Below are 19,409 nucleotides of genomic sequence, written 5' to 3' on the forward strand. Positions count from 1 at the left end.
GAGAGGGGGTGACAGTGGGGTTGGACCGTGGAAGGCAGGAATGGAACTCGGTGCATCCACGGAGGACTTTGCTTCTTTCCAGAAGGAGGAAGGTGACCTGTCTAGGGTTTTGGCCAAGGTGGTCATTAGAAAAGTGACTTAATGTTGGTCAGCATGGCTTGATTGTCCCAAATATTTTAATAGTAACCTACGCTCACCCCAGAGGTTGTTGGTGTTCTCTCGCAACCTTTTTTTCTTTTGAATCTGCGTCAAGTCTGCCTAGAGAAGTTGCTGAATTTTTAAGTGGTATTATTCTGTTCATTAATGTTGTGTGGAGTCTGGCACCTCCTCGCCTCCCTCCTCCAACTCTGTCCCCAACCAGGTGGGTCGGCAGGAAAGTGGAGATATGGAATGTCACCACAGAGCACACGAACAGCTGGGAGCTGCAGAGTTCTTGCCTCTCAAGTAACCTGAGTAAATGTTTCCCATTGACCGTCAGTGTAAAAGTCAGAGTCATAAATAATGACAGGTTTTGGAAGCTGTGATTAAAGCCACAAATCAAAGAGGAATCTCCATGTATGCATGGTGTAGAGAGGACGGCTGCTGATGAATTAGGTTGGTCTTTGCAGCCAGCCCATCGTGTAGTGCTAGTAAAAGCCATCAGCAGCCCGCAAAGATTTGCGATAGAAAACATTATGCATTGGATGGATCTGCTCATACAAGAGGTAATAAATCAATGTGGGTCTCGTTAGAGAATGGCATTTATAGAGAGAAAGTTTGCCTGGCAACCTGCTTTTGAAATTTAGTGAAGTCAGCGAGGACCTGTGGTGTGTGGGGGTCAGTTTCTCCCCAAAAGGCAGTGAAGAATCACGAATGTTCTTTATCTTTCGGAGGGGTCAGGTTTGTCCTGTCTGTCTTTTAGAAGTAGTCCCAATTTCAGAGTCTGCATTAGTATTTATTAGCCTGTTAGCAAGAAGGATGAAACCACTTTAAATAATACATTAATGGATGGTTTGCTCCAGTTTTCCCCCAAATCACTTAAGGCCTTATGAAGACTTAGTTATTGTTCACCGAAGAGTGGCTAATGAGAAGCGCTAAGAGTGATGAATTATGTAAGTTCTACATTAACATGTTGTTCTATTTTTTAAAGTACACATTTTGCAAATAAGGCTAGACTCCTCCTCAGCCACCATCAACCAATCTCCTAACATTTTGAGACGGACACGGAGGAGGCCACGTCCACCATGTTCTCCCAACCGATGTCCCTAGTGCTGTGTTAGAGACAGAACATTGGCTCGTATGGATAACTGGACTGGCCCAGGGTGACATATCTCACATGGAGTTACAGTGACAGGATGACACGTTGAATGGAGCATCGTAAATATTGGGAATGCCTGGGGAACGGATTCTTAATGAAAACACTTGCCAGGATAAACGTGCTGTAACATTCTCTGCCTCCGTCTCTACCTCCGTCCATGTCTGGGCCAATAAAGGTATCTCATTGGGCATGCTATGTTGTGTTTATTTTTTCTCACCTCCCCACATACAGCCAGTTCTGGTGTGGCTGCTCAGTCGGGGCTTGGCGGCTTCCCGTGAAATCTCAGGTTTCCTGAAGCACTCGCAGGCAGCAGGCACCAGTGCACTTTGCTGGGCTCTTCCCTCCCTCTGGAATGTGCTTTCCCCCTTTCCCAGATCCTCTCTCTCTTCCCATGTGGTGAATTCCGCCTTGGTCGTCAAGGCCCGACTCAAGTATGTATCGCTCCTGTTCCCAGGAAGCGTCTCCCATCACCTCCTCCCTCCTCCGGGCAGAGCTGGTCCCCTCCCCGGTTTGTTTATACCCGTATCCCGTGGCTCTTGCCACCGGATAGTGCGGGTGGTTATGTGTGGGAGGCTCTTTGTTCTCTTGGGCGCTTTTGGAGTCTGGGGACCATGCCTTTCTCACCTCTGAAACACCAGTACTCTGTCAAATGTTGAATGTTGGTGTGCTGTTGTCACCTGGCATTAACCACGGTGGTGAGTGGGTATTTGGCATGTGTTTGCTGTTAACATGCCTTCTGTTTCTGTACTAGATCTTTTGATCCTTTTCTGGATGCAAAATGGCCTGTAAAATTTCTCTTCTTTCTCTTTTTATTAGATTTTATCTACTGTGCTTTGAACCCATAAAGAGCATTCACCTAACGTTGTGCTTAAAATGTTAATTGGTCATCAGTCTGTTTTAATACAGATTGGTGTCTTGTGAAAAGCACTGACACACAGGCACGTCCTCAGGGGTCCATCGTGTGTTTTCTCCGGTTTATTTCACGCCCCAGCCTGTTTTAAATGACAAGTATACTGAGTGTCCGTTATTTTTGGTAGATAACCCTTGAGTAACCAGCATAGAGGAGGCTAAATCCTCCCCTCCTCCCAGAGTTGTAGCTTCCAGGAATATATGTAATGAGAGAAGAGTTCTTCTTCTTCTTCTTCTTTTTTTTGGGAAGAGTTCTTTTTTTTCCTCATTTTTTACTTAGTTACCTAGCATCAGGGTTAAAGGATAATAATTCTGTTTTACTTTGCAAACTGATCATGGCCTCACTGAAGAGGAGCCAGCCTCACCTCTGGTTGAGTGAGCTCAAGGTTACTGCTTCAGAACCACTCTGCTTTTGTTTGGATGGCGAGGTGAGCTTTATACCTCTTGGTTGTTTGCTGGGTTTTTAAACTTGGACTGTCCCCCTGGAGGGCAGGTAGCAGCCACCACTGTCGACTGAGATGCAACAGAGCCGCCGGGACATGGACCCTCCAGTTCAGGGAAGCCTGTCTGCACGTGGGTGTGCGGCACGGGGGTTGGGTGCTGAGCAGGAGGTGTGGTGGGAGGGGCCACCCCCCCCATCACATTAGCACTTCTCCTGAGCCCATCCCCTATTGGCCTTTGTTAGCTTTAACCTATTAGTCATTGTTGGTAAAGGGCCAGTGATGCCCCGTGTAAACTTGCCCGTGAAACTCGCACATGAAACACGTTGCAGAGACTTCAGGAGCAGCTGTTGCTCGAGCGTGCATCATCACGTGCAAGGCAGCCATGATGAGTGCTGTTCTTAGATGTTTTGGTGGAGCCAAGGAGGCTTGAAGGTATCAGAAACTATTTTCTTAAGAAGGCTTTGCTCTTCTGTATAACATTAAGCTTTCATGAATGCAGTAGGTCACTTTTTTTTTTCTGATGTAAGAAAATATAATGAAAACGTTTGAACAAGGAATTCTCTGTTGCCTACTTCCTACTTCATTTCTAACTCGAATGCTTAAGGCTCCTGATGCTTCTGGGGGACCTGGGCTTTGTGGGGTCTCAGGATAATCGACTGCTCCTGACATCACCACGTCAGTAGACCTTTACTCCTTCTTCCCGGGGACAGTTGCCAGACAATATGCCCCTTTAGCAGTGGCTAGAAATGTGAATTCTAGAAAATTCTTTTTTGAGAGCAAGAGTCACTTTATGTGTTACTGCCACTGTCGGGAGGTGCAGCAAGCTAGCTGGACAGATCTTTATTCATTCATTCATTCATTCATTCATTCAGCAGCTTTTACTGATGGCCTGCTGTGTGCCAGGTACATCAAGGAGTCAGTAAAAGAGTTTTGCCGTGGGCCTGGCGGTGGGGGTGTGGGAGTGGACCAGCTGCTAAACAGTGAACGTAGGAAGTAAACGTTTTGTGTGTCGGAAGGTGATAAATTCTCTGGAAAAATGGAAAAGTCCATCAGGGTCAGTTGGGGTGTCGGTGGGAGGCCTGCAGTTTCAAAATAAGGTGGTTGGGGGGACCTCTTTGTGAGGATGAATGAGCAAAGATTTCAGAGAGAAGAAGGGAGTTTTCAGAGAGGACATCTTGGGGAGCAGAGTTCTAGGCAGAGGGAACCGCCAGGCAGTGCGGTGGCCCCGAGCCAGGGAAGTGACCAGGGTGTTTGGGAAACAGTCAGGAGCTGTGTGGCTGGAGGAGAGAGGAGAGGGAGTCATGGGAGATGAGGTCAGAGAGGCCAGGGTGGGCCCGGCCATTCCTGCTGATCTGAAACCCCCTCATGCGTGGGGCCGTCCCCTCAGCAGGGGCTGCCCAGGTAACGACACATGCTGCGTCATCGTGTTTCACGGCGGCGCTCACCTGGGGCACGCGGAAGTTTCTGGGGACGGCTTTGATTTTCCCAGGTCGGGGAGAGGATGCTCCTGGCATCCAGTGAGTTGAGGCCAGGAGCGCTGTGGTGCTTGGCCCGCACGACAGAAGATGAGCCCGTCAGTGGTGCCAAGGGGAGAGCCCCGGCTCTGTGATCACGTGCTGCAGCAGCTCTGCGCGGATCTAGCTTGTCTTTGAATACTTAATAAAAAAAGCCCCAACAGTAAAATGTCACGGGAAGAGGTTACTGATCACGGCGTCTGGTCAGATTGCCCTTGCAACTGACAAGGGGGATAGTGCTGGCAGCTCTCGCTCGCTTTGTGGGACGGGGTTCCAGATCTTCCTGGCACGTACATTTTAGTAAACTGGCACTTTTAGGGAGCAGTTCAAAAATTTTAATACACCGTTTACAAGTAAATAGTAATAATCTCATTAATTTGGATTCAGGTAGGATTTTGAAAGGGGACAGGATGGTGACCTACACAAGGGATAATGTTTATGTATGTATGTATGTTTATATATTTCAGTATTTATTCAAAAGTATTCAAGATACTTTGAGTATTTGGAATAAAAGACACCATTATTTGCATATAAATGTGATGCTGCTAATGGGAGTATTTTCCTTGGCTTACACCAATCCAGTATTTCTCAGAACTCAGTCATTTGTGTTCTACTTTTCCTATTTTTGCTTTGTCTATATACCACCTGCATTTTTCTTTATATCAAATAATTTCTTTTATTTAAAAGCATTTTGGGAAACTTGTATGCGTTGCTGGGCGTGAAACGTAACTGAAATATCATAAGACAAAGAGTAAAATAGCGTTATAAAATTCTAGTTAGACACCGTGGTCTGCTCAAGACTGAGTGTGAGAGCTGCTCTGTATTCCAAAGCAAGAGTAAGTAGCTTTAGAGAAGGGTTCAGGCACACTAGTGCCAAAAGGAAACTTAATCTGATTAATTAGAGAATTAAGAAGGGAATAAATAATCTTCCCATTCTGTGGCTTAGTGATATTTGATGTCCCTTCCTTGTGTCATACTGGGAGGCACCCTGTCCCAAGCTGTCCGCACTGAGGCCAGGTGACAGCTGTGCCTTTGCAGCCGAGCTGCTGGGGTCAGAGCTGCAGCCTGAGATGTGGGACCAACCTGTGATACAAAGGTGGCCGCTTCTCTTTGGCTCTGATTGGCCATCAGCATTCTGTTAATGCAGAACTCCCAGAGGGTAGCCTTCAGATAACCTGGGTCTTTGCTCTGTACAGGACTAAAATTGTAATTCTATTTCTTAAAACGAAACAAAACAAAGCAAAAATCCCTGTAATTCAGATTTCTTATTCTTTCCAGTGAGTTTTACACATATTCCTTCCTTCCGCCCCTGTTTCCATACTTAATAGGAATTACCAAAATTTAATTTTAGTGTATCCATCACTGGGATCCATCACTGAAATTCCTGTATTTTGTTTTAGTCATTCTGTGATAGTTTTTGACCTGCATCTTTTCTTGAAACTAAGATCTCTTCATTTTTGCAGGCAGAGGTGAATGGATTAATGTCTCAGTTTCTTTTTTGGGGGGATAATTAGGTTTGTTTGTTTAATGGAGGTATCAGGGATTGAACCCAGGACCTCGTGCGTGCTAAGCACGTGCTCTACCCCTGAGCTCTACCCTCCCCACAAAATGTGTCCGTGTCTTCATAACTCATGTTGTAGGTGCAGCTCCAGGTGGCTTGAGGTGAGCCGCTGCACCTCACGTTTGTTTGTGTGGAAACTGGATTTTCTCAGTTTTCTCAGGGGCTGTTGGACTCTCATGAATTGAATCCAGGTAATCAAAGTCTCAGGAGACTGATTTCTACAGAAATGAATATTTATTAAGTATCTGCTGTTTGCCAGCCGCTATGTGACACGGTCCCAGGGTTGCAAGGGCCTCCAAGTCTAGCTGTGGAGACAGAAACAGTCCACGTAAAGTTAATAATGTGCTGCGTCATGGAAAATGTTGAAACCTGACACCTGTGTCGTTCCATTTATTGCCCTCCTATTTGATGTTACAGTTTTTACTGTATCGTCCGTCTGCACGGACTGATGCAAAGTCTGGTGCATGTGAATCTGTGGACACCGTCAGGGCCCAGAGTTTTAAACTCAGTGCTTTCAAGCCCGCGCTAGGCAGGGCCCGCAGTGTTCTGTAAATGTCTATGGGATGGAGGCCTCGTGTTCCTCCTGGGCCCTGAAATGCTGTGAGAATAGCTCGTACCAGGTGACTGTGGGTGGGGGCCTCTTCATCCCCGGCAGGGACCCTGCAGAGAAATGATGGATTTGATTGGCCACACACATTTTTTCTACAAATACAGAATTCTTTATTTAAAATGTCTGGGTAACTTATACAGTATACATTTTTAAAACTCAAATTACTAGCCTAAAAGAATTAGTTGAGAAAAAAATGCAGTTAGTGTTTCAAAGAAAAGTGAGCACCTGGGCATAAACTTGCCATCTCTTGTTTTCAGCCCTTGTCAGTTACTGCCGGGAGGAACCGTGATTTTCCTGTCTGCCAGGTAGGACCCCTCTGCTCTTTTGCACCAGTAGTGCTTCTGGCACAGCTGTGTCAGTGCAGGGAGAAGGAGGGAAGCCTGGATGCCCCTGAAGCTTGGGTGCATAGAGGGTGGTCTCCAGGGTCAAGGCCAGAACACGAGGGGCCAGATCCCGCCAGTCAACGTGCACAAACTCACTTGTTCCAACATCTGGACAGAACAAGGGGAGGGTTTCATATCCGTCCTATGGATTAGAACATGGGAGGAGGGAGGGTGTAGCTCAGTGGTAGAGTGGGTGCTTAGCATGCACCAGGTCCTGGGTTCAACCCCCAGCACCTCCATTACAAAACACAACAAAATGAAAAAACATGGCAGTATAGACAGGTCAAGTCACTTACTTTGGTCACACAGCTAATAAGTAGTAGTTGGGGGATTCATTCCATTCTGGGGACTCCAGAGCCCCTGGGCTCAGCCACCCTGCTCCATCAGAGAGAAGGGGATGCCTGCTTCAGTGGGGGTACAGGGAAGAGCAGCCTTAAGGAGGGAGAGTCAGCAGGTCTGCTGGCTCACCTGTCCAGAGTGAGTTGGAGGACCTTGGGATGGGAAGGATGCCGTGGAGTGGGGAAAGCTCTGTGATGAGGGCATGGAGGCCAAGACAAGATAACGGGGTGGACTTTTCATCAGATTCTGGCTTAGAGGTCAAAATTTTTTGCTTTTAACTGTTTTAAATCTGTTGGCATGGAGCTCCCTGGCCATTTTTCAGAGGAGTGAGTGTCTGTTCTCTTGCTTCTGTGTCCCCAGTAGTGGGAAGGTCCTGTCCACGGTGGTGAGAGACGACTCGGGCATCAGACCAACAACACTCAAAGGAGAGGGTTCTTCTTGATGGCTCTGGTCTTAACCCCCTCCCCTTGGGTTATAAACATGCCCACTTCATTTTCATGAATGATCAAGTCTGCAGCACTCGGAGGAGGCCTCAGCTGGAGAGGGCGGCCCAGTAGAAAGCATGCAACCTGTCAGAGGTGATGTGCACTTACGAGTGTGGTTTCCCCTCTCCCCCTTAGATGGATTTGAGGACTATGGTCCAGACTGCGACAGCATGAGGGTAACAGCCTTCTTGGACGCCCTGCACCAGAACAACCTGCCTCCACTCACTTGCCTGGAAAAGCACGCTTTCAGCGGTCACGTCTTCAGCCGGTAAGCCCAGTCCGCCCCTTGCGTGGGTACAGCTCTCTGCTGGGACCAGCTAAGCAGACACTGGTGGCCACGTGTCTGTGACAGCTTTGCAGGGACTGGAGGAGGGGTTGGAATGGGACTGTCTCCAGGATGCCGGGAGCCTGTCTGAACAGCACTGCGTTACCAGGCTTTTCCAGTATTCTGGGTTACTGTTTTACTGACCGCCCGGTAAGCCAGGAAAGAAGCGGCGATGAAATTTAATGGTGCTTAAAGAATTAGGGTTGCTGCCTGGGCTTCCTTCACACGGGGAGTAAGGATTCGAAGCACCGCGCGTCCCCATCATTGGGAAGCATCGGTTGGCGCCTTGCTCGCTTGTTTTGTGTCCTGACCATGCCGGGCTTCAGGGACGTTGATGCCACATGTCCTGCACATACCATTTTCACTCCTTACGGTGCTGGCGGGACCCTCCTCCAGGCTCAGACCATGCCCCTTACCTTCAGCAGATGACCTGGACTCTATTTCACGAAGAACATAGAATCTAAGGCATCTCTTTCAGTCCACCATCCGCCCAGACCTGCGTCTGCCACTTCTTCCCCCCGTCTCAGCGCCTCCCTCGTGCCATCAGATCTGCCTTCTGTCTCTTCTTCCCACCTCGTACATGCCCTTCCCTTCTGCTTACAAACCCCTGCGTGTCTCTCCCTCTGAAGGGTCCTCAGGGCTCTACCTGCCGCCTCCCCTCATCTCTTCCCTGAAGGACACGGTTCTGTCAAGACTGGCTCATCCTCACCAAGTGTCTTTTCTTACTTCCACTACTCTTTTAAAAAATTATCCTCTGTGCTTTTACATCTATTAAATCATAGAGGGCTCGCAGCAGTTGCTGCTGAATGAGCCCAGTTATTATCCCAATTCTACAGATGGGGAAATGATGGTACTCTGAGCAGCGTCTTTGATGAGCAGTTTTTCATTGAAATGTAGTTCACGAGTTATCAACTTTCTCTTTTATGGTTGGTACTTTTTTGTGTCGTGTGTAAGAAACATCTGCCTTCCCCAAGGCCGCCGGGATATTTTCTGACATCGTCTTCTTGAGGTTTTATTGTTTACCTTTCCCATTTGGACCCACAGTTTACCTGGAACTGTGTTTCTTGTTTGTATATGATGTGAGGGAGGAATCAGATTTCATTCCTCCCATATGGTATCCGGTCGATCCAGGGCCATTGACTGAAAATGGCATCCTTTATCCATCCATTGTCTTCAATCAGGTGCCCATTTCTGGACTTCCTAGTCTACTGCTTCGGTCAGTTGGTCTGTCATTGCACCATTACTACAGCTTTGTCATCAGATTGGTATCAGGGAGAGTGAGTCCTCCCACTTTGTTCCTTAAGATGGTCCTGGCGGTTCTTGGCCCTTTGCATTTCCAAATGTATTTCAGTACCTGTTTATCAACTTCTAGAGAAAAGAAACCTGTTGAATTTTCATTGGAATTGCATTGCATCTATAGATCAAGAGATAAAGAATTGACATCTTTACAGTATTTAGTTTTCTACTCCTTCCATTTTTTAAAGATTTTCTTCAGCTTCCTTGTGTATATGTATATCTGTGTACACACACACGTAAATAACTAAAACTGTAATACGTTATAATGCAGAGTTTTCTGTCGTAGAGATCTTCTGTATCTTGTTAGATTTAATTCTAGGTATGTGATTTTTATGCTACTGTAGATTATACCTTTTCTTAAGATTTATATTCTAATTGTTGTTGACATATGACAATGGGATGGATTTTTAGATTTTGATTTTGTCTCCATGGATTATGCCAAGTTCACTTATTAATTTTGATATCTTTTCTGTATCTGGATTCTTTGGTTACTACAGCGATGCTGTCTGTGAAAAGTGATAGTTTTATTTTTTTCTTTCCTATCTTGTTTTGTTTTTTTTAGTAGTGCCTCTTACCAGCTTAAGAAAATTTATGTATCTATTTTGCTAGTAGATTATTTTTAAACTTTAAAAAAATTCCACACTTTTAGGAAAATTTCAAGAATAATATAAAGAATTCTTGTATATCTTTCACTGAGATCTGTCAATTTGTTAACACTTTGCCACATTTGATTTATATCTCTATTTTAATTTTTCCTTTTTTCCTCCAACCATTTGAGAGTTGGAGACTTTCTGTTGCTTTTCCTTTAAATACTTCAGTGTGCACTTTTCTAAGAACGAGGACATTCATTATTCACTTACATAATCACAGTACAATGATTAAAATAAGGAAACTTAACTTATACAGTACTGTTACCCAATATATAGACTTTAATTGGATTTTACCAATTGTGCTAATAGTGTCCTTTAAATTAGGTTTTTTGTTTGTTTGACTTTTATGTCCAGAATCAAAGCCAGCATCACATATCGCATTTAAGTTTCGTGTTTTTTTAAGTTTCCTTTAATCTCTGACATTTTCTTGGCCTTTCTTTGCCTTTCTTGATAACGTTGGCATTTTTGAAGAGTACAGGTCATTTATTTTATAGCATAAAATCACTAAGAGGTTTAAAAATCCCTCAGTGAGGTCTGAATTTTATGTAATGCTTCTTCATTATCTGTTGAGATTATCAGATGGTTGGTCTTTATCCTTTCATCTCTCTTCCAACTTTCTTTAAAACTTCTTCTATTGTGAAATATAACACATACAAATAATTGGATAAAACAAACATGTGAAGTCTAAGGAATTTTTATGAAGCAAATGCCTACATGCCATTGCTCAAGTCATCCCAGAAGTCTGGACTCCCCCAGTTCCCGAGGGTAACCATCATCTGATTTTTATGCTCCTTACATCCTCCATTTTCTCCCGAGTTTTAACACCAAAGTATCTACTTCCAAATAATATAATTTAATTTTATTGTTTCTAAACTTGAAATTTATGAAATCATTTAGGATACGTTACTTTGTGGTTTGCACGTCGTTTTGAGTTTGTTCCTTTTGTAACACTGTTCTGTTGCTTATCGACCTTTACCTGCTGCTGTTAGAGGAGTTGAGGTTTTCTCACTGTCATGAACCATTTTGCTGGGAACAATCTTGTATGTGTTTCTGGGTGCACATGAGGATGCATTTCCTTAAGGCACGTATCCAGGAAAGGATCACTGTGTAATGGGCTATGCTTATTTCCGACTTTAGTAGGTGGGGCCAGTTTTCCAAAATGCTGGCCACAGTTAACACTCCCCCCTTTGCCCTACATTTTATCTGCCAATTGGTATGGCCAGATTTTAAACTTTTAGCCCCTCTGATAGTGCAGTAGTGTGTATAACGATACCGATTCATTATTTTAATTTACATTTTCCTTGTTTATGAGTTTGAACTCCTTTTCACATATTTGCTGGGCACCTGACTTTTTCTTTTCAGTGAAGTGCCTGTTTAAGTCTTCTGTTGGGATGTAGGGGGGAAGATGGACTGTCTATCTTTTTCCTATTGATTTGTAGGCGTTTTTTGTAAATTCTAGATTTCAGCCCTTTGTCAACCATGTGTGGTAAACACCCTCCCTCTTTCTTTTTTGGCTCTCTGTGGTGTTCTTTTGGTGACTGGAAGCTCTTCACTTTAATGGAGTTAAATTTACCCACATTTTCTTTTATCCTTAGTGCATTTTGAAGTTTCTCTAAAATGTCTTTCTCTACCCCAAGATCATAAACATGGTCTTTTATATTGCTTTAAAGCTTTAAAAGCTTTAGTTTAGATTTTTGTTGTTGTTTTTTTTTTTGTTTGTCTGTTTACATTTAAGTCTACAATCCATTTGAAATTGATTTTTGTTCATTGTGTGGAAGAGGAGTCCAGTTTCATTTCCCTGACTGTCACGATACCACTCACCAAAAACACGTCCTTTCCCCGTGCTGGGGGAATGCCCCCTCTGTCATAATCCAGTGTCTGTTTGTGACTGGACTGGCTCCTCTTCCCGTGGTCGGTTTGTCTTTCCCTCCGCTGCTACCACACTGCCGTGATCACTGTAGTTTTGTAGTGAGCCTTGATATTTGGTAGAGTAAGAATTCTCACTTGGCTTTTTTTTTTTTTTAACGTGGCTTGTTATTCTTGGTCCTTTGCATTTCCATATAAATTTCAAAATCAGCTCTTCAGGTTCTAATACAACAAAACAAAAACAACACCTATTAGACTTTTGATTGGCTTTGCATTGAATCTGTAGGTCAGTTTGGAAAGAATTGCCCTCTTCATAGTATTTAGACTTCCAGTCCATAAACATGGTGTATCTTTCCATTTATTTCGGTTTTCTTTAATGTCCCAATACAATTTGATCATTTTCTCTGTAGAAGTTTTGTGCTTTTTTTGCCCGTGTATTTTAAAGGTAGATATTACATCATTTTATCCAGCTAAAGACTTAACTCTTAACTGCAGTATCGTTATCACACTCTACAAAATGAACAAAATTGCCTTCCAGCCTACCAATCTATGTTCAATTTTCCCTGATTGTCTCAAAATGCCTTTTTATGGTTGGTTGGTTTGAATCATGATCCAAATAAGATCCACACATTTCATTAGTAGATGTGTCTCTTAAGTCTTTTTTTTTGTTTATTGTTTTTTTCCTTTTGATCTTAAATCCCTTTTGCTCTCTAATTGATTCTCAATCTCATCTTTCCCCCACATCATTTATTTGTTGAAGGGGTCATTAGTCTTGTAGAATTTTCCACATTCTGAATTTGGTGGTCATTACTCTCATGGTGTAATTTAACATGTTCCTTTGTTCTCTGTATTTTCTATACACTAAAAATTATACTTGGAGACTTGATTAGATTTTGCTTCAATTTTTTTTAAGAATACTTAATATGTTGTTTTATATACTTGTTACAAAACATCAGGAAACAATGTTTGGTTGTCCCAGTTTTAGAGCTGTTAATATTGAGCAGTGGGCACAGGTGTTCGATTTTTTCATTATAAAATTCCTCACCAACCTTTCCTTTAATCATTTTAGTGGTCACAAATAATCAACACTTAGATCTGTTATTTCATTGTGTGTTGGAAAATGGTAATTTTCTTTTTATTGTCTGTGAAATCTGTAGTATGGCTGCATTTTCCATCCTGTTTTTGGTTATTGTTGCCTTTTTTTTTCCCCTAGATGATTCTTACTAGAGGATGATCAATTGCATTAGTTATTTTGAAGACCCAAGCTTTCCCTTTGAATTTCTCTATTGTATAATTATTTTCTAGTTCAATAATTTCTGCTCTAATCTGTACTATTTTCTTCCTTGGAGTTTTTTTGGGGGGGAAGATTTAATTGCTATTCTTTTTCTTACTTTTTGTGAGGGATGCTTAACATTTTATTTTTTGGCCTTTCTTTTATAATATTTGCATTTTACATTTTAAGATGGCTATCAAGTACTGTATTAAGTATTATAAATACTGAAGTATTATATTAGCTGCATCCTCAAGTTCTGATATGTGATATTTTCATCACCTTTCAGTATAAAGTATTTTTAATGTCCATAATCGTTTCTCCTTTGACCAATGAGTTATTAGAAGTGTGTTATTCAATTTCCAAATATTTGGGGGTTTTTCAGATATCTTTCTGTTATTTTTATTTTAAGTCTTTCATGGTCAGAGAACACATTTTTTTTTTTCTTTTTTATTGTGATTTCTTTTTTGAGGGGGAAGATAATTAGGTTTGTTTGTTTGTTTGTTTAACGGAGGTACTGGGGATTGAACCCAGGACCTCGTACATGCTAAGTATGCGCTCAATCACCGAGCTCTGCCCTCCCCTAGAGAACATACTTTGTATTATTTCTCTTCTTCAGAAGTTGTTGAGATTTATTTTGTGGCTCTGAATCGGCTCCAACTTGTTGGATGTCTCATGTGCGCTTGAAAAGAATGTGCATCCCAGTATTTTGAGGCAGAGTATCTTATAAATGTCAGTTTGGAAAATTAGTTGAAAACACTGTTCGCGTCTTCTATATTTTTATCTATTTTCTGTCTTCTTGTTCCGCCAGTTACCAAGAGAGGAACATTGGAATCTGCAGCTACAATTATGGATTATCTGTTTTTCTTTCAGTTCCAACAGTTTTTATTTTGTGTGTTTCTAAGCTTTGTTCTTGGGTGCATGCACATTTAGTGTTGTTCTGTTTTCTAGAATAAATTGGCCTCTTTATCACTGCGTAATGTCCCTCTCTATCCCTACTAACAGTCCTTTTTCTGAAGCTTGCTATGTTTAATATTAGTATGTATACTCCCGCTTTCTTTTGATTAGTGCTTTGTGGTATAGTTTTGCCCATACTTTTATTTTAAACTTATCTGTGTCTTATAGTTAAAGTGTAGTTATTGCAGAAAACATATAGTTGGGCCTTGCTTTCTCATCTAGTTTATCAGTCTGTCTTTTAATTTGAATGTGTCAAGTGTTTACATTTGATGTTATTAATGATATGGTTTGGTTTAAATCTACTGTCTTGCTGTTTGTTTTCTATTTGTTTCAACTCTTCTTGCCAGTTTCCTCTTTTCCTGTCTTTTTAAGAAAAACTGGATGAGTTTTTTAATAATTCCAATTTATCTCCACTATTGGCATATTAGTTATGCGTCTTTAAAAAATGTTATTGGTTAGTCTAGGGATTGTGGTATATTTCTTTGACTTATTACAACATAAGTTCAAATAAAATGATCCCACTCTGAGTCTAGTGCAGGGCGTCGTGTGAGAGCCTGACGTCAGTGCCCGTCTGTTCCCTCACCCCGTCTTCCGGGCTGCTGTTTCCCCGTATTTTACTTCTATACGTGTTATAGACCCGACAAAACCATGTTCCTGTATTTGCTTTAGACCATCAGCTACCTTCTAAAGCAACAGAAACAAGAAAAATATTTTTTGTGTTTGCTGTCATTTTTACCGTTTTTGTGCCTTTTCTTTCTTTCTGTAAAATGTCCATTTCTGTCAGGTATTTTTTCACCTCAAGAACTTCCTTTAACAGTTATCATTAGTACAAGACTGCTGTCAGTGAGTTCTCCCAGCTTTCGTCTGTTGGAAAGTTTTTATTTCACTTTAATTTTTTTCTTTACTTAAGAGGCTTTATTTTTGAGAGCAATTTTAGTTTTGCAGAGAACTTGAGCAAAGTGCAGACAGCTCCTGTCTTCCTTAACTGTCTGAGCACGTCCAGCTCTTCCAATGGACCTGTGATTTGTGAATCATACTCATTTTAAAGTCCTCATCTGATTGTTCCCACATCCGAGGCCGATGTCCTCACTCCTCCCCGTCTCCCTGCCTGGCGCCCGCTCATCCTCCCACCCATCTCCCTCCTTGTTCCTCCACGCCCTTCTTCTCTGGCTTAAGGATCTCATTGCTGTTCGTCATCATTGATTTTCCTGCCTCCTCAGCCTGGACTGAGCTCCCTCGGGGCAGGGTCTGGAACCTGCCCAGCTCTGGCCCCGGCTGCTTGCCCGGTGTCTAGGGCTCGCAGGCTAAACTGTAATCGACGAGAGGGTGAGGGAGGACGGGGCAGGAAACAAGGGCTCCCTCCGAGGTTCCATTTCCAGGGAACGTCAGTGTGCAAAACTGAGCCATCCTCTTTCTTTATATTTTAAAACATCCGCAAAAATAATAACAAGCTCTTTGAAACATTTAGCACTGTCAGGAGTTAGTGAGATTTTCCTTCCCTTTCCCACTACAATCTCCGACAGTGACTGTGAGCCGCTCAGGGTGTGTCCTTCCAGACTTTTCCTAAGCGAGTGTGTGTATATATGAGTGTACTTTTGTGCACGTGTGCTGCACAAATATGCACAGACATAATTTGTGTTAAGAAATGGGCTTGTATTATAGGTAAAATTCTTCACCTTGCTTTTTCCAGTTAATGTATCACAGAATCTTTCCTACTCAGTGCACATCGATAGGTTCCTTTAAAATGGTCGTCTAGTGAGCCGGTATATAGATCTATCATAATTTATTTTCTTCTTTTGAGAGACATTTCTTTTAAAATGGAGGTGCTGGGGATTGAGCCCAGGACCTCATGCATGCTAAGCATGCACTCTACCCTGAGCTGTTCCCTCCCGCCTTGATAGGCATTTGGATTGGCAGTTCTTTGCTTATATCAGGACACTGATGGCTGACGTGCTGGAGGGCCTCCTACCTGTGCCTGGGTACCGCGCCCTGAGCTTCCTGGGCACCACCTCACAGAGCCTCAGTTCCACTGCTCTGAGCCACCTGGTCATTCTCTCGTCTTTCATCTTGTCCTCTCTTTCATCTTGTTCGCATGGCTGACAGTGAGAAGTACCAGGGCCGATGCTTCTGGACTCTGCACACCCACCGTGACCTCCCCAGGTCATTCCAGTGTCAGGCAGCCAGGTTCTCCAAGGTGTCGGTGCCACAGTACCGGAGTGGGTTACCTCGCTCCCATTCCGCATTCACAGTGGTGGATTCGCGCTGCCTGCGGGCCCTCTCACCCCATTCCTCACTTTCCTTAGGAGGGCGGGCCCCCTGTGAGCACGTGACGCTGGATGCAGCTCTGTCTCTCTGTTCTATGGCCCGACCAGCAGACTGGGGATCTTAGTTGCTTGATTTCCCAGGGGAGGTTGACATGAATGTGGTCCAGGGAAATGTAATCAGGGACTTTACCGTGTCTGTTCCAACTTCCCCAAACCTCCTGGCCGCCAGGTCGTGACCCTTCATCCCGGGGCGGGGTCAGCCCCTCCGTGGACGGGCCTGAGCTGATAGATTTCTCCCCTGTAGCACGCCGGGCCAGCACTGCCTCTTTGAATTCCACATTTCCAAGTCATCTTTTCCTGAAAGGCAAGGTGGGTTTTCGACTTCAGCTTTTCCTCCTGCTGCGTAGCCAGAAGTGCCGTGTACACAAGTATTGTTCCTGGACTGTCAGGTGCTCAGAGGACCAGGCAGAGGCCGGCAGGGTCTCTTTCCCATTGGCTCAGAGAAAACTTTCCGGGGGGCCAGTCCCTTGTCCCGGGCACACTGAGGCCTCCAGGCCACCGTAAGCCTCTGCTGATCAAGTTTCCCCTCATCAGTGTCTTTGCTTAAAATAGCTTTATTGAGGCATCCTTTTCATGCAATAAAATCCACCCACTTAAAGCATCCAGTGAGATGAGTTTGGGTAAATTGAATACACTCAGCCAACCCCACCGTCAAGTTTGAACATTTCCGTCATCCCTTTGTTTCCTCGTTTGTCCCTTTGTAATCAGTCTCCCCCCTCTCCCGCCACCACTGGTCCAGGCAGCCACTGATCTGTCTTTTGATACTTTTACCTTCTTAAGAATTTCATATAAATGGAATCATCTGGTATGTAGTCTTTTCTCTCTGGCTTCTTTTACTTAGCAAAATGCACTTGGAATTCCTCCCTCTTGTTACCAGTAGTTCTCCCCTTTTTATTGCTGAATTGTATTCCATGCACTCCCCAGGTGACAAACACTGAGATTTTTGCATTTGGTGGCCATTATGAATAATGCTAATATGAACATATGTGTACAAGTCTTTGTGTGGACATATGTTTTCATTTCATTTGGGCAAATACCTTAGAGGGAATTGCTGGGTTGAATGATAAGTGTGTACTTCACTTTTTGAGAAACTGCCAAATTGTTTTCCAAATCCCCTGGGCTATTTTCCATTCCCACAAACAAAGTCCGTGAGTTCCTGTTGCTCCGCATCTTTGCCGGCACTGTGTGTACAAATTCAGTTCGTCTAGTGGGGGCGATGTTACCTCATTGTGGCTCTTTTTGGTCTTTGTGTTCATGCTGTCTTTAAACTTGATTTTGAGGTACCTTTAGACTTGTAGGAGGGTTGTAAAGCCAGTGCAGAGAGTTCTATTACAACTTTTTCCCAGTATCCTGTACCGCAGTGGTTTTTGATCTGGGGTGATTTTGTCCCAGGTGACTTTTGGCAATATGTGGAGACGTTTTTGATTGTCACATCACGGGGATGGGGTAGCCAGGGCAGTGCTACTAACACGGAGCAGGTAGAGGCCAGTCGAGATTGAGATGGCTGTCGGCTGTGCCTTTGGACCTTTTCCTTCTGCATTTGTTGGTCACTTCGTCTCTTCCCACTGTAACGGGGCCTCTTCCAAGTCTACCTAGGCCTTAAGAATCAGTCAGAAAAGGGGAGAATGGTTTTCTTCTGTCCAAGTGGACAGTTTCCACCTCCAGTGACTGCCAGGCTGAAGAACATGGGTCCCCTTCCTATAGGATGTTGGTCCACATTGGAATGACCATCTTTGGACGTTCCTTGAGGATCTCTCCTCCCTCTGGTTGGAGGGGGCTGACTTTCCTTTGCCCCCGATTGTATTACCTGCTTGTAGCACATGCCGGAATCAGCACACGTGGCTCTGTGGGTCCTTTCTTGTCTCCACAGTTAGATTATTGCCAGGGGGCTACTTGATAGCTTCCGAGGCTTCAGCAACAATGAAGAAGACTTCACAATGGTAATGGAAATCATGGTCCGATTGTCAGAAAATGCAGGTTCTTAAAAGGATCGTATACTTTTATTTTTCACTTGTGCATTTTCAAGAAACTGCATGTAAGCTTTGATAGCTAATTGCAGTAAAACTTGTTTATTAATCGGTCAGTTTTAAGCAGTGTCTAACCATGAATGGATTTTGTCATGAAGAATGGGCATGTTACTTGACATCAAATTATCCTTGTTTTTAGAAAATTAGAATGACTCAGGGCTGTGAATGCTATTTGCCCTGGCAGTTAGGCCCTTTGTATTTTGTGTTTTTCCAGACTATTGGTTGCTAAGAAATACCAAATCAGAAGAAGTCCTTTGGATTAGAACAGTCCCAGTCGTTAGTTGTCCTCACCTGTGATCTCTGTGGGCTAATCTTGATTTCTCTTTCTCTTTCTGCCTCTCCAGGCTTGTTCTCTTGGAAGAAAAGCACACACTGCCTTACGGTAGCCACTAAGGTGCTGTCCGTCCCCCCGCCCCCCACCACACACAGAGTCAAGGTGGGTAAGGTGAGTGACTAGCGGGGGTGCCAGTACCGACGGCCGCTCTGCACCCCCCACACCCCGCATTTACAGCGACCGGTGAACAGCTTCAGACAGTTTCTGAAATCTTAGGCTTGCTTTAGCTTTTGGTCATTTTTAACTGAAAATAGAAAAATAAGCCTTCCACATAGCTCCCTTATTCGTTTAAAATATTCATATGACTATGACACACCGCTTTTAAAAAGGCCCAAGTGGATGCTTTGAGCCCTTAAATGGATTCTCTTGGTAAATGAGTCACCATTTACAGCGCTGAAGCAATTATATATTTGTGTTAAATTTAATGTGGTCTATTGGAGCCCGAGCTGCTCTTTTGTTTAATGCTTTGCCTCAGAAATAATTGGGGTGCGTGGATTGTGGGGGAGTGCATTTATGAAAGGATTGTTTATAATGTATACATTCTGGCTGGAATTTAAATAAACACAGCCCATAGGTCTGGCATATATGCCGTTAGTTGTAATGGCTTTTGGACGCTGGCCCAGCGTGGAGACCTCTTGCCCCCTCCTGGATTTATGTATGGCTTGTTATAATAGAGTTGTCGTTCTCTCTTCTTTTTATGTTTTTATATTGCTGTATAACTTATTAGCTTTTTAAGCTTGTCTGTAGCATAAATACTCTAAATGGGAAATGATTTTTAAACTGAGTTTGTGTAATTTCCTTGATGAAGTATTTTAGTAA

The 19,409-nt window shown here is 43.5% G+C and overlaps 1 pseudogene; it reads left to right on the top strand.

Annotated features, from left to right (window-relative positions):
* LOC105098864 (putative serine/threonine-protein phosphatase 4 regulatory subunit 1-like) overlaps positions 1-19,409 on the top strand; it is a 64,073-nt pseudogene that overhangs the window by 8,682 nt on the left and 35,982 nt on the right.

This window comes from Camelus dromedarius, chromosome 18, assembly GCF_036321535.1.
Source record: "Camelus dromedarius isolate mCamDro1 chromosome 18, mCamDro1.pat, whole genome shotgun sequence".
NCBI classification, from domain to species: Eukaryota; Metazoa; Chordata; class Mammalia; order Artiodactyla; family Camelidae; genus Camelus; species Camelus dromedarius.